The sequence below is a fragment of the Felis catus genome, chromosome F2 (assembly GCF_018350175.1).
Source record: "Felis catus isolate Fca126 chromosome F2, F.catus_Fca126_mat1.0, whole genome shotgun sequence".
In the NCBI taxonomy this organism is placed as follows: Eukaryota; Metazoa; Chordata; class Mammalia; order Carnivora; family Felidae; genus Felis; species Felis catus.
In genome coordinates this window covers 14613167-14626976 of record NC_058385.1, presented here as the reverse complement: position 1 = coordinate 14626976, position 13810 = coordinate 14613167, and the positions used below count along the sequence as shown (strand labels likewise).

Here is a 13810-nt window from a genome sequence, read left to right as displayed (position 1 = left end):
TATAATGGGCTTCACACGGCATTCTTTCATACCCAATACGCTGCTGTGCTTTTTATGGGAAATTACAGCTGCCAGAGTTAATTTAATTTAATGTAATTTAATTGTTGAATTTGTATTTTGTACACATCGTTGGAGGCCCTAAAGCAATGATATGTTTTTCTTTAAATAAATAATTTTTCCTAACAGTTTAAAGAAATGATTGGCTTAAAGGACATTGGTAGGCTATAGAGAACAACTAAAATATGCGAAGTATCATGCGGAAAGATTTCTCTGACACCAATTCACCAATGAAAGCACTGAAATAATTAAGTAGTCTCTTTTTCTCTTTTATAAAAATGTAATTGAATCTTAAATTCTCACCAAATACAAATGCCACAGTTACAGAGCTTGGAACAGATGTTATATGCCCTTCACAACTAGCCTTCCTTTTTAAAAACAATTTTTTTTAAGTTTATTCATTTATTTCAAAAGAGAGAGAGAGTTCCAAGCAGGCTCCACACTGTCAGTGAAGAGCACACCAGAGCCTGACTTATGGCTCGAACTCATGAACCATGAGATCATGACCTGAGCCGAGATCAATTATATTTACGATATATTTTAAAAATTATATATTTTATGTATTTTATATATTTCCATATAAAATCATATATTTTTAAGATTCTTACTGTGTTTTGGGAACCATACACTTATTTAATCATAATTACATACTAGTATAAGCAACATTATTATTTGCATTTTATCAATGGGAAAACCAAGGCAAGCAAAGTTAATAACTTGCCCAAAGTCACACACAAAGTAAAGGCACGATTTTAATTCCCTCCTTGGTTATGATTAAACATGAACTGATTTTTTTCAGTTGCCATACCTTGGTCTTTGTGCTGAGTTTTACGCAGGCATTCATTGAGCTATCCGTGACCAAACTTGATTGTATACACACTTGCATACAAAACTCATGCCAAATTCTGCTCTCATGTTTCCTCTCCTGACAGCAAGTTTGCTTTGGTATCCAGACTTTCCCTTTCAGCCAAACGTTCATCCCTTCTCAGAAGCAGAAGGAAACTGAATTTCCTCTCCCCTATGTTTACGACTGAGGTGACTTGGTGGACCTGAACAGACACTTTCCAAAGAAGACATACAAATGAACAACAGGTACGTGAAAAAATTATCAACATCACTAATTATCAGGGAAATGTCAATCAAAGCCACAATGAGAGAGTACTTTATACCTGTTAGAATGGAACTATCAAAAGCAGAAGAGTTGGAGAGAATGTGGACAAAAGGGAACCCTCGTTGGGTTGGATGTGGGGATGTAAACTGGTGCAGCCACTATGGAAAATAGTATAGAGGTTCCCCCCAAATTAAAAGTGGAACTACCATATGACCCGGAAATCCCATTTCCAGGTATATTTCTGAAGGAAATATAATGATTATCTTCAAGACACAGCTGCACCCCCATGTTCATTGAAGCATTATTCACAATAACTGGGACATGGAATAAACCTGTGTCCATGATAAGAAAAATGTGATATAGAAAGAAATTAGAATATTATTTAAAGATAGAAATTCTCCCTTTTGTGGCAACATAAATGGACCTTGAGGGCATCATGCTAGGTGACATACGTCAGACAGAGAAGGACAAATGCTGTATGATCTCACTTATATGTAAAATCTAAAAAACAAACAAATGAACTTATAGTAATGAGGAAAAGACAAGCAGTTGCCAGGGGTGGGAGGACAGGGGAAAGGAGAAGATGTTGGTCAAAGGGTGCAGACTTCCAGCTATACAATAATTTCTGGACATCTAATATACGTTATAGTAACTATAGTTAACAATTCTGTAAGGTAAACTTGTATTATATATGTTGTATTGTATACTTATATTGCTTAGAGAGTAGTACTTACATGTACTCACCACACACACATAAAAGGTAATTATGTAAGATGATAGAACTGTTAACTAACCTTATTGTGATAATCATTTTGCAATATATATATGTATATATATATGCATCCAATCATCACATTGTACACCTTAAACTTACACAATGTTATATGTCAATTATATTTCAATAAATCTGGAAAAAATAAAAAACATGTGTAAGTAAAACATAGATGCCAACATCAAGTTGACAGAGATGTTAGAATAATCTGACAAAACTTGAAAGCAGCAATGATAGAATTGATTCAATGAACAATTACAAAAACACTTGAAAGAGATAAAAAGGAGAGATAAACACATCTAGAGTTGTCATTGAATACTTCAACATTCCTCACTCAAAAAGTGCTAGGACAACTAGGCAGAAAATCAGCAAGGATGCTGAACTCAAAAACAGTATCTACCAACAGGAGCTAATTGACATTATTGAGCGCTCCATTCAACAACATTAGAATACTTGCTCTTTTCAAGTGCCCATAGAACATACACCAAGATAAGTCTACTTCTTATGCTATCAAAAAACCTCAACAGTTTAAAATAAATTGAAATCATACACAGCATGTTTTCTGACCCAATGAAATCAAACTAGAAACCTGTAATAGAAAGATAATAAGAAATTCTCCAAACATCTGGAAACTAAACAACTCCTTTTCATTGGTCAAAAGAAATTGGTCCATTGGTCAAAAGAAATTGGTCTAAGGGGAAATAAAAACAAAACAAAAACTTCAAACTGGATGAAACTAAAAACACAGCATATCAAAATTGTTGCAATGCAGAGAAAGCAGTGGCAAGAGACAAATGTATCAAAACAAATGCATACGATAAAAAAAAAGAAAACAAATCAATAGTCTTAGCAGCCACCTCAAAAACTTAAAAAGTAGAGTAAAATACACATGAAGCAAGTAGAAGGAAGAAAGTAATAAATACAAAAGGATAAATTGATGAAATTGAAAGCCAAAGTATAATTGAAAAGATAGACGAAACAAAAAGCTAGTTATTTTAAAAGATCAATAAAATTGATAATTTAGCAAGTCTAAGAAAAAAAAAAGAAGAGACAAATTATAAATATCACAAATGAAACAGGGGATATCACTATAGACTTGCAGACAGCAAAAGGATAAGAAGGAAACCCCACAATAACTCTATACACATAAATTTGATACCTTAAATGGAATGGACCAATTTCTCAAAAAAAAAAAAAAATCTACCACAACTCTCCCAACACAAAATACATAGTTTGAATTCATTATTTAAAAACTACAAAAAATGATAATTCTAGGACTTGATGTTTCCACTGGAGATTTCTACCAAATGCTTAAAGAAGAATCAGCACCACACACAAAAAAACAGATTGATGGTCTCCAGAGATGAAGGTGATGGGGAGGTGGGCAAAATGGTGAAGATAATCAAAAGATACAAACTTCCAGTTATACAATAAATAAGTCACAGGGATGTAATATATAGTATGGTGACTGTAATTAATTATACTGTATTATATATTTGAAAGTTGCTGAAAAAAGTACATCTTAAAAGTTCTCATCACAAGAAAAACAGTTTGAAACTATATGGTAAGTGATGGTAATTAGATTTATTGTGATGATCATTTTACGATGTATAAAATATTGAATCATTATGTTGTATACCTAAAACTAATATAATGTTCTAGTTCAATTATATCTTAATTAAAAAAACATAAATTTTACAGAATTTCTTTAAGGAAATAGAAGAGAAGGGAACACTTTCCAACTCTTTTTATGAAGCTATATTACTGTTAGCAAACAGTATACAAAAATAGAGAACCTCATGAAAACCATAGAAAACCAATATGCTCCATTGAATATTTAACAAAATAGTATCAAACAGAATGCATCAATATATGAAAAGAATTAAACACCGTAACCAAATGGGGTTTATTCCAAGGTTACCAAAATGGGTCAATATAATCCAACAGTCATTTTTAACAGACTGAAGAAGAAAAACGCTATGATCGTATCAATCGATAAAGAAAAAAAAAATTTGACAAAATACAATACCCATGATAAGAACTCTTAGAAAAATAGAGATAGAGAGAAGTTTCCTCAATTTGAAAAGAACATGTATAAAAAATCCCTACAGCTAACATTATACTCAGTGGTAATGACATATTCAATGCTTTCTAAGACCAGGAATAAGGCAAGGATGTGCTTTCTTACCACTCTCTTCCAACATAGTCCTGTGAGTTTTAGCCAGTACAATAAAGCAAGAAAAGGAAGGAAAAGGTATACAGTTGAAAAGGATGAAAGAAAATTGTCCCTATTTGAAAATGACATGATTGTCTATGTAGAAATCCAAAAGAATCTTTAAAAAACTCCTGGAACCACTAAGTAAGTTTTGCAAGTTCAAAGAACACATGATAAAATATAAAATTCAATTGTATTCTCATATACTAACAATGAATGTGTAGATACCAAAATTAAAAAATATTTACAACCACTAAAAAAATAATAAATGGAACGCTTAAGTATAAATCTAACAAAATATTCTCAAACTTATATGCTAAAAACTATACAACATTGGCAAAAGAAAATTTTTAAAGATCTAAGTAAATGGAGAATCGTATGGTGATCATGGATTGAAGGATTCAACACAGTAAATATATCAGTAATTCCTAAATCAATATACCGGTATAAATCACTTCCTATCAAAACCCCAGCAAGACTTTTGTAGATACAAAGCTTTTATAAAATTTATATAGAAGGGTAAAAAAGCTAGAAAAGCAAAACAATTTATAGAAGAAGAAAAATTAGGAGGAATTAGTCTACCTGATTTCAAGACTTATTTTATAATTACAATAGTCAAAACTGCAATGTATTGGTAGAGGGATAGCCATATGGATCAATGGAACTCAGAAATAGACCCACACAGATATGTTCAACTGAGTTTTGACTAAGGTGTAAAAGTAATTCTTTGGAATATAGCCTTTTTAACAAATTGTGCTAGAGCAATTATACATCCATAGACAAAGAGAAAGAAGAGAAGAGAGAAGAGAAGGGTAGAGGAGGGGAGAGAAAAGAGAAGAAAAGAAAAAAGAAAAGAGAAAAAGAAAAGGAAAAAGAAAAGAAGAAAAAAAGAGAAAAGAAAAGAAAAGAGAAAAGAAAAGAAAAGAAAAGAAAAGAAAAGAAAAGAAAAGAAAAGAAAAGAAAAAGAAAAGAAAAGAAAAGAAAAACTTCAATCTAAGTCTCAGGTCTAATTTTAAAAAATGTAAAATGTTGGGACACCTGGGTGGCTCAGTCAGTTTAAGCATCTGACTTCGGCTCAGATCCTGATCTCACATTTGTGGGTTAGAGTCATTGCGTCGGGCTCTGTGCTGACAGCTCGGAGCCTGGAGCCTGCTTCGGACTCTGTGTCTCCCTCTGTCTCTGTCCCTCCCCTGTTTGCACTCTGTCTCTCTCTGTCTTCCAAAAATAAACAAACGTTAAAATTGTTTTTAAAACAAAATGCAAAATGTTAACACTATAAACCTTTTTGAGAAAGAACATAGGAGAAAACTCCTCAGGATCCACAGCTAAGCACGGAGCTTACGTAACCTTGAAAATCCATAAAAGGAAAAATTGACAAGTTGAAAAATTTTGCTCCATGAAAGACCTTGTTTAGAGGCTGAAAAGACAAGCTACATACTGGGAGAAAACATTTGCAAGCCCTGTATCTGATAAAGGGCTAGCACCTAGAGTACATTAAAAAAAAAAAAACCTCTCTAAACTCAACGGTAAAAACGAACAATACAATTAGAAACTGAACAAAAAACTTGAACAGACATTTCACTGAAAACAAGCACATGAAAAGATAATCAACATCATTAGCCAGTAATGAAATGCAAATTAAAATCACAGTGAGTTATCATTACACACCTATTGGTATGGCAAAAACTAAAAAAAAAAAAAACTAAAAAAAAAAAATAGTGACAACACCAAAAGTTGGTGAGGATGCACAGAAGCTGCATCACTCACACATTATTGGTAGGAAGGCACGATACAGCCGCTCTGGAAAACAATTTATCAGGTTCTTAAACTCAACATGCAGCTACTAACAACCTGGCTTGTATCCTAGAGGAACAACGATTTAGGTTCACACAAACACCTGTATATGGATGTTTAGAAGCTTAATTCAGAATAGCCAAAAACTGTAAACAACCCAGATGTCCTTCAGTGGGTGAATGATGAAAGAATCTGTGGTATGTTCATATCATGAATATTATTTGGGAATAAGAAGGAACAAACTATTGACATGTGCAACTTGGATGGAATTCCAGAGAATTATGTTGAGGGAAAAAGCCATTCCCCAAAGGTTATATACAGTATGACTCCGTTATATAACAGACTTGAAATGACAAAGTTATAGAAACTCTTAGAGGACAGGTTAGTGTCACTAAAGGGTAAGAAAGAGTGAGCAGGGGAGACTGGGTATAGCTACAAAATGGCAGCCTGAAGCATCTGGTGAGGGTGGATCTTCTGCATCGTGACCACCAATGCCGCTATCTTGGTTGCGGTATTGCATCATAGGTTTGCAAGATGTCATCACTAGGGGAAGCTGCATAAAAAGCACATGAGCTCTTTCTGTAAAACTTTGTGTGCATGTACAGTTATCTCAAAATGTCAAAGTTTCTTTAAAAGAAAGTCAGATATGGGGCGCCTGGGTGGCTTGGTCGGTTGGGTGTCTGACTTCAGCTCAGGTCGTGATCTCTCGGTTCCTGAGTTTGAACCCTGCCTCAGGCTCTGTGCTGATATTTCAGAGCCTGAAGTCTGCTTTGGATTCTGTGTCTCCCTCTCTCTCTCTGTTCCTCCCCTGCTTGCACTCTGTCTCTGTCTCTGTCTCTGTCTCTGTCTCTCAAAAATAAAGATTAAAAAAATAAAAAATAAAAAAAAAGAAAGTCAAATTATGAGGACACCCAGGGACTGAGGCACTGCCAGGTCCTGTCAGCCTGCCAATCCCACACCCCGGTGATGCCTTGCAAACACCTCTCTAAAGTATCTCTGACACCCTCGTGGTGCTCCAGGCATTTGACTCAGACATCTGGTCACAAAGCCTCTCATCCTATGCTTCCCAGAGCCTCCTAGCTTCTGGCCTTCTGATTTGTCTTTCTGTTTATAATTTCAAATCGTTTCTTTATTCTGCCAATTAAACCCCTTGTCTGTCTTTAGTCATTCGCTGATTTCCTGGAAAAACAAGCTCTTTCTCCTGTTGCCTAACTGTGGCCATTAGGGTCCCCCTGGCCACAGTGAGGGAAAGGTCCCTGGTGCTCCAACCAGCTAGTAGGTGAGGCTGTGTGTCCTGGGGGAGGGACTATAGAACTGAAACTGACTGAGATGCAGTAACCGAAGATTTGAAAGTGAGGTATTTTCTCCCTGCTTGCTCTTCATGAATCTTCCCATTTCTGTGGTTAGAAGGATTTTTGAACAAGACAGTGGCTTACACTCTGTACCAGATCTGGGCAACCCAATGTTTCCTTTTCCTCAAATCATCCATGTTCCTTCTCCATCCAAAACCAAAGCTAAAAAAACAAACAATAAGCATAAGGACAGAATGTGAGATTTTTCAATGTAACCTATTAAGTGTCATACTGTTAAAAACGTGAAAGCCTCTCTTAAAACACAAACAAATAAACCCCATAGTCTCTCTTTCATTAACCTTCAGTAATGGATACAGATACTCCCTAAATTGACGCCCTGATCTCTGGCCCAATGTGCATCACATTCACTGTGACTGAGGGGAGGCACAGACATCCCGATTCCGTTGGCTTTATTTAAAACGATAAAAATATACAGAGCAAAAGTACCTGTGCTCTGACATCAGTCATTACCAACAAAGGTTCTCACTGAGATTATCCCAACGAATGTCATTTTTTTTTTCCAGATGGCCCATGATGTTGCAGAGAGAACAGCTGCACACACTATACATCTTGGCTGCACTGGAACAGGCTTCTCGGGAAGGAGAATTGGATGCCAGAGCCCTTGAATTGCACGATAGCTGATCTCGGAAGAAGAGGCGGTTGCCTCCACTCAGCCCCGCTCCATCAAGCTCCTCACCTCTGTGCACAAGCCACCAGCCTTCCCTGGCAGGCTCTCACTTCTTCAGCCGGATTGGGATGCAGGCGCTGTTCTGAGCCTGCTCTTTGGGCATGTTTTATTTCCCACCGCTACGGCCAACCCATCACTGAATTTACTCTGGTAAGAAGCAATTGTAAAATCAACTCATGTGGTACAAACGAAGCATGGGAGAAATGGCGGAGCTCCTTTGAAAACCACCTCTGGGCAGAAAGGTTCAAAGGTCAGGAAAAAGAGCAGACACTCCAATAGTCAATGTCCAAAATACCTTGTTTGGATTTCTGCTGAAATCAGAGGCACTTTTTAAAATAAGTCCAACGAAAAAAATAAATAAATAAATAAATAAATAAATAAAAAATAAAAATAAAATAAAGTAAGTCCAGCGGGGGGCACCTGGGTGGCTTAGTCGGTTGGGCGTCCGACTTCAGCTCAGGTCATGATCTCGTGGTTTGTGAGTTCGAGCCCCGCGTCGGGCTCTGCGCGGACAGCTTGGACCCTGGATCCTGCTTCAGATTCTGTACCTGCCCCTCCCACGCTCGTGCTCTGTCGCTCTCTGTCTCCCAATAATAAGTAAACACTAAAAACACATTTTAAAGTAAGTCCAGCAATTGTCCTGGGCGTTTCTTCCATCCCCTCCCTCCAACGTCTCTCCCACCGTCTTTAATTGCATCAAATCCCATTCTCCTATTTAATGTGAATTTTATTAAAAAACCTCCAACCATCTATGGGAATGTTTACTTTAAAATTTCTTCCCTTTTTGAGCCGCGGAATCTTTGTCTCAAAGGATCATAAAATATTAATCATTTCCCTAAATCTAAAAAGGGAATGAGATCACACAATATTTCAAAGGTCTAGTCAGCATCTGTCCATGTTCCATAAGAGGACAAGGTACAAGAATACCACGCAGAAATAGTTTAAGAATGGTTGTTTTTCAAAAATGTCAGCTGAGCCATAATTTCTGTGTTCATAAGAATTAACATAGGGCACTCTTTCTGAAAAAAAAAAAAAAATTCAACCAGACTCCCTGGTTGTTTTACATCTGTGTTTGGAGTCAGCCACACTTGTGGAGAAGATCTTAACTCCTCTCTCTTACGGCTCCCCCTTGCACCCGCATTCAGTGTTTCCATTTTGTCCCCAGATCTCCCTTTTTACTCAAGAGGTGACTCAGTTTGGTGGTAAACGATCAAGAATATACCCAAGGCTTGAAATTTTTTCAAATCAGTGTTAAGTGACTGCAGAAGATGATACTTAAAATACCTGTCACAACTCAGGTGGCATCCATTTCAAGAGCGCAAATAATCCAATATTTTGTCGTCCCATCACTCATGTCTTTTTGCAAGAAAACAGAAAGCAGAACAAGTTACAAGTGAAATCAAATAAACGAATTTTGGTTTTGACAAGGGGGCCGAATCAGTCTATTTTAAAACCCGAAAATGTGATCACCTTACTTTGCCTGTGTGGAGTGCATGTATTTGGACAAACTTTTAAAGCCTGCATTTTCTGAATTAATATATTTGTCTAAATACCAGTTGATTTAAAGTAAGAACGAAGCTGGCATAGGTGCTCTGCTGTGCATACAAGCTCTCTGTAAAAAAAAAACCCCAACAAAAACAGCTACGCACTTACATACACACACATATATAGAAACTTTACAAGTGATCAGATAGGGCTTCTCAAATCTGTATAATTAAAACAACTCTAAGTTTTATGTTAGAGAGCAGTCAATGCCTTAGAGAACTTAAAATAGATTAAAAATATATATAAATAATACATTTTGTATCTTTTGTACTTCATTTTCTATTTGTACAAACAAAATAAATAGAAATGTATATCTTAAAGGTTGCCATGCAAGTTGTTGAGATTCATGATTCTATATAATTCTATCACTCCCATACTCATATCAATATTTAGAAATTTGCTCTTGAGAGAGATTGATTTACCATATGTGGTGATAACAACCATTACAAACTCCCAATATTTCACAAACCATGATATAAATTGACTTTTCTTCACACTCCTGGATGCCATTAGACTCCTCCCCTACCAGGGAAATTGTTTCCATGGTAACCGAGAGGGAAAAAGCACAGGGAGGGGGAAAAAAGGCACAGAAAGCTAATGAAATGAGATATCTATGGAATAAACAAAATATTTGTTGGCAAGTGTTGGCTGTCATGACACTTTTATTGTTTCTAGACCCACAGACTTCTAGAGACACTAAGGCCATACTGTGTGGCAGAGTAGACCGTGCCTGAGGATGGTCTTGTTAAAATGTCCAACAACCCGCTGGGCTGCCTGCTATTAGCCAGTGTAGATGACACCTTGTAAATGGAGCCTGCTGAATCTTTCTAGCCACACCACCTCTACAGGACGCATGTGGGCATGGCTGGACTGATTCAGAGTACAGCAGATAGCCTGAAAGCAGAGCTGTTCACAGGGGCACCGAATCGCCCTTCCTGAGGTAGCTACAGTTCTTTTTCCAGCCACACGCAGAATTTTCCAGTGGGCGTAGAGCACTGAAATCCATTCAGACCATTTGGGGCACTCCGGAAGTTCTCTAGAATGAAACATTAGGTAGCACCTGCTTTTATCTTTTTATTCATGTTGCTGAAGTAAAATATGCAGCTAATGTAATTTAATTTTTATTAGATTCTGCATATATGTGGCTTTTAGAATGAACTCGAGGGAACACACATTACTCATAAACATATACTTTTTAATTAATTTTTCTTTGTAATTCAAAGTAGATGTCTAATGCATTCATGGAATGATATGCCCTCCCTCTGGGGGGCAATTTTAATACCTGCAATTCCCCAGCTTGTTAATCAAAGACTTTTTAGCCTTGTAGATAATTTATATCTGCTTAATGTTCAGAAGGTTGAAATTGCAGCCATATGAAAAAAATTTCTTACCTCTGACAAAATCAGAAAAGATAAAAACCTCATGCAAATTCTACAGAAATGGGAAATGGTGGAAATATCCTTTCTTTCTGAGCTGCTTTTTGTGAAAATATTTTGTGGCTTTATGAAAAAAAAAGTGGCTGTTTCCTTTCTTTTTTTTTTTTCTTCCCCCTCCCCCTCTCTGGAAGACACAGTGAAACTGCTTGGCTAAAAATGCAGCAATGGCCAGAAATCTCCATCTCAGAACATGCCTATTTCTAGTAGTTTTATATTTTGAAAGAATACTTTTTTTGCTTCTTAAAAAAATATTACTGGCCAAAAAAATTTACATGGGAAAAATTTAGATTTTGTGGGGGTTCAATTTATGTTTAAGTGCAGTTTTGCTAGCTCCGTGGCTCCAAGTGTTAATCTCCTGTTCTGTTACTGTGTTACCCTCTCATTAAGCTCAGTTTTCTCCCACACGTAGGCAGACAAGGTGAGAAGAATAGTTCCACCGACACCCTGGGCAGTGGCTTTAGATCCAGAACTGTGGACAAGACATGCCATAAGTCAGAGAAGGAACAGGGATGGGAGCACCATGTTCTCTCCCCCTGAGATCCTTCCCCACGGTGTGGCATTGCTCCTTGAGATGTGTGCCTGCTGTGTGTGCATCTGCACATTCACAAATACATCCCCCTGGACTCGCGCGCGCGCACACACACACACACACACACACACACATTTTGCCTTGTGGGTACGTGGCTACATGCTAACTGATAGTGGCATTTCTACAGTGGGGACAAGGAATAGAATGGTGGGCCCTCAGGGATGGAAGAAAGGGTTGAGAACTCTGCATCTGATCTCCCATGCGGGGGGGAGGGGGGTCGCGGGAGGTAGTTCCCTTGTAGCTTAGCAGCAGATAATTCAGCTTGGGCTTTCACATTCCAGGGAAGGGACACTCACTACTATGTGAGTGCAGCTAGAGCATCGTGAGGCAGCCGAAAATATCAGAAAGGTGGCTTTTATATAATCTTATATCTACCTTTAAAAAATTTCTACTGGTATCGTACTCTGAAACCAAATAGAAGAAGAAGGGTTTTTTTTTTTTTCTTACCACTTAGCAGTCCTCAAACATGTTTAACACAGTTACCCTCCCCTCTTCATGAGCTAAACATTCCCCTTTGCCTCATTTACTCCTCCCACGATATGGCTTTGGGAACCCTATTATCTTGGTTGACCTACTTGAGCCAATTTGGCACCCAAACTGGATACAGTATTCTAGATATGGTTGTTATTTACATAGTCGAGAGTGCAGTCGACTGTTTTCATTTATTAGCAGTTTGCTTTTATTGGTGCCGTAGAAAATCAGATGTGGCCACATTTTCACAGCCAGGTCATGCTGCCAGCTCGCGTCGGACTTACAGTTATCTTTATACTCAGATCTTTATAGCGCTTGAAGTCTGGCCTTCCCAGTTTGCACTGGGCAGCTGACTTTCCGAGGCTAACTGCAGAACATTATGTTTATCGCAGTTACAATTTATTTCACCCGTTAAGCCTTCCTTTTAGCCTGTTCATATCATTTTCAATCCTGGCTCTATTATTTTAGTATTTGCTGTTAAACTGGGATTTTGAGTCAGTCACAAAGTTGGACAGGATGTGATTCATGACTCAATCTAAGTCCTCAGTAAAATTTTACACAGGCCCACATGAAGAAAGGATGTCTGGGCTGCTGCTAGAGACTTCTCTTCGAGTAACAAGAATATATGTTCTCTGATGTTTAATCAACTGTGAATCCACCTAGCTGTGCTATCAGACCACATTTCTAAACTTCACTTAGTGATGCAAACTATGAAAGAGTTCACGAATGCCTCTGGAGATTAAGGAATACTCTGTTTCTCATTTACTGTTTTATGTATGTATCAAAAAAAAAAAAAAAGGAAAGAAAGGCAATGAATTTGATGTGACCAGTACACTTTGTGTTTCTTCCAATATTCTTTGCTTCTGTTTATTCCTTAGCTTTACTGGGCATTTTTTCTTAGTATTATTTCTCTATGATACAGTTATCTTCCTCTATAGATATCTTTTTAAGTTCATTTGTTTATTTTGAGAAAGAGAGAGAGCGTGTGGGGGGAAGGAGGGAGGCACAGAGAGGCGGGGGGGAGGGAGGGAGGGAGAGAGAAAATCCCAGGCAGGCTCTGCACTGTCAGTGTAAAACCCAGTGTGAGGCTCAAACTTACAAACTGTGAAATCATGACTTGAGCTGAAACCAAGAGTCAGATGCTTAACTGACTGAGCCACCCAGGCGCCCCAGCCCCCATAGAAGTTATTTTAATAGTTATATCTGAACGTTTTTTTCTCTTTATTCAGAAGCTTTCCACTGTTGTAAGAAAATCTCTTGCCAGATGCATTTTTCCTGATCATCACATTGCCAGCCCCTTATCAAGACCCCAGGCCTCAGTGTCATAACCCTTAGTCCATAAAGCCAAATCCTATCACTAAATATCATCCCTTTAGTCTGCTGAAAAGTCATGATGTTCAGTAAGAATGAACTGATAACATCACCTACAACCCCAAGTCCTTTAAAAAGTGTTTTTGTTGTTGTTGTTGTTGTTGTTTTTGCTTATGTTTTAAATATCTGTATTGTTTCTTTATGTGTATGTGCAGAAATGAGAAGGGGCTAATGGATTTAATGACTCTGGATAAGTCGTGTATCCTTGAAGATGCTATTTTCAGGAAAGAGTCTCATGTCTCCAATATGTTAGGATGCTGGTTGTTTTGTGGCCTCTTCACTCTGCGGTGGGAACTCTGCTCCAGCTGGGCAACCGGGCAACTGGGCTGAAGAGACAAGGGTAGAAGAAAAAGCAGGCTGAGGTAAGAAAGCCAGAGAATAATTCTGGATCCTGACTGAGCTGAGCACT

At 37.6% G+C, this 13810-nt stretch overlaps 1 long non-coding RNA gene across 1 annotated transcript in view; it reads left to right on the top strand.

Moving 5' to 3' along the window:
- The first annotated feature begins 606 nt into the window (after positions 1-606).
- LOC109496013 overlaps positions 607-13810 on the top strand; it is a 60551-nt gene continuing 47347 nt past the window's right edge. The window contains exons 1-3 of the long non-coding RNA XR_006592793.1: positions 607-1149; positions 7826-8139; positions 13557-13763. This is a non-coding gene — a long non-coding RNA (uncharacterized LOC109496013). The remainder of the gene's footprint in view (positions 1150-7825; positions 8140-13556; positions 13764-13810) is intronic.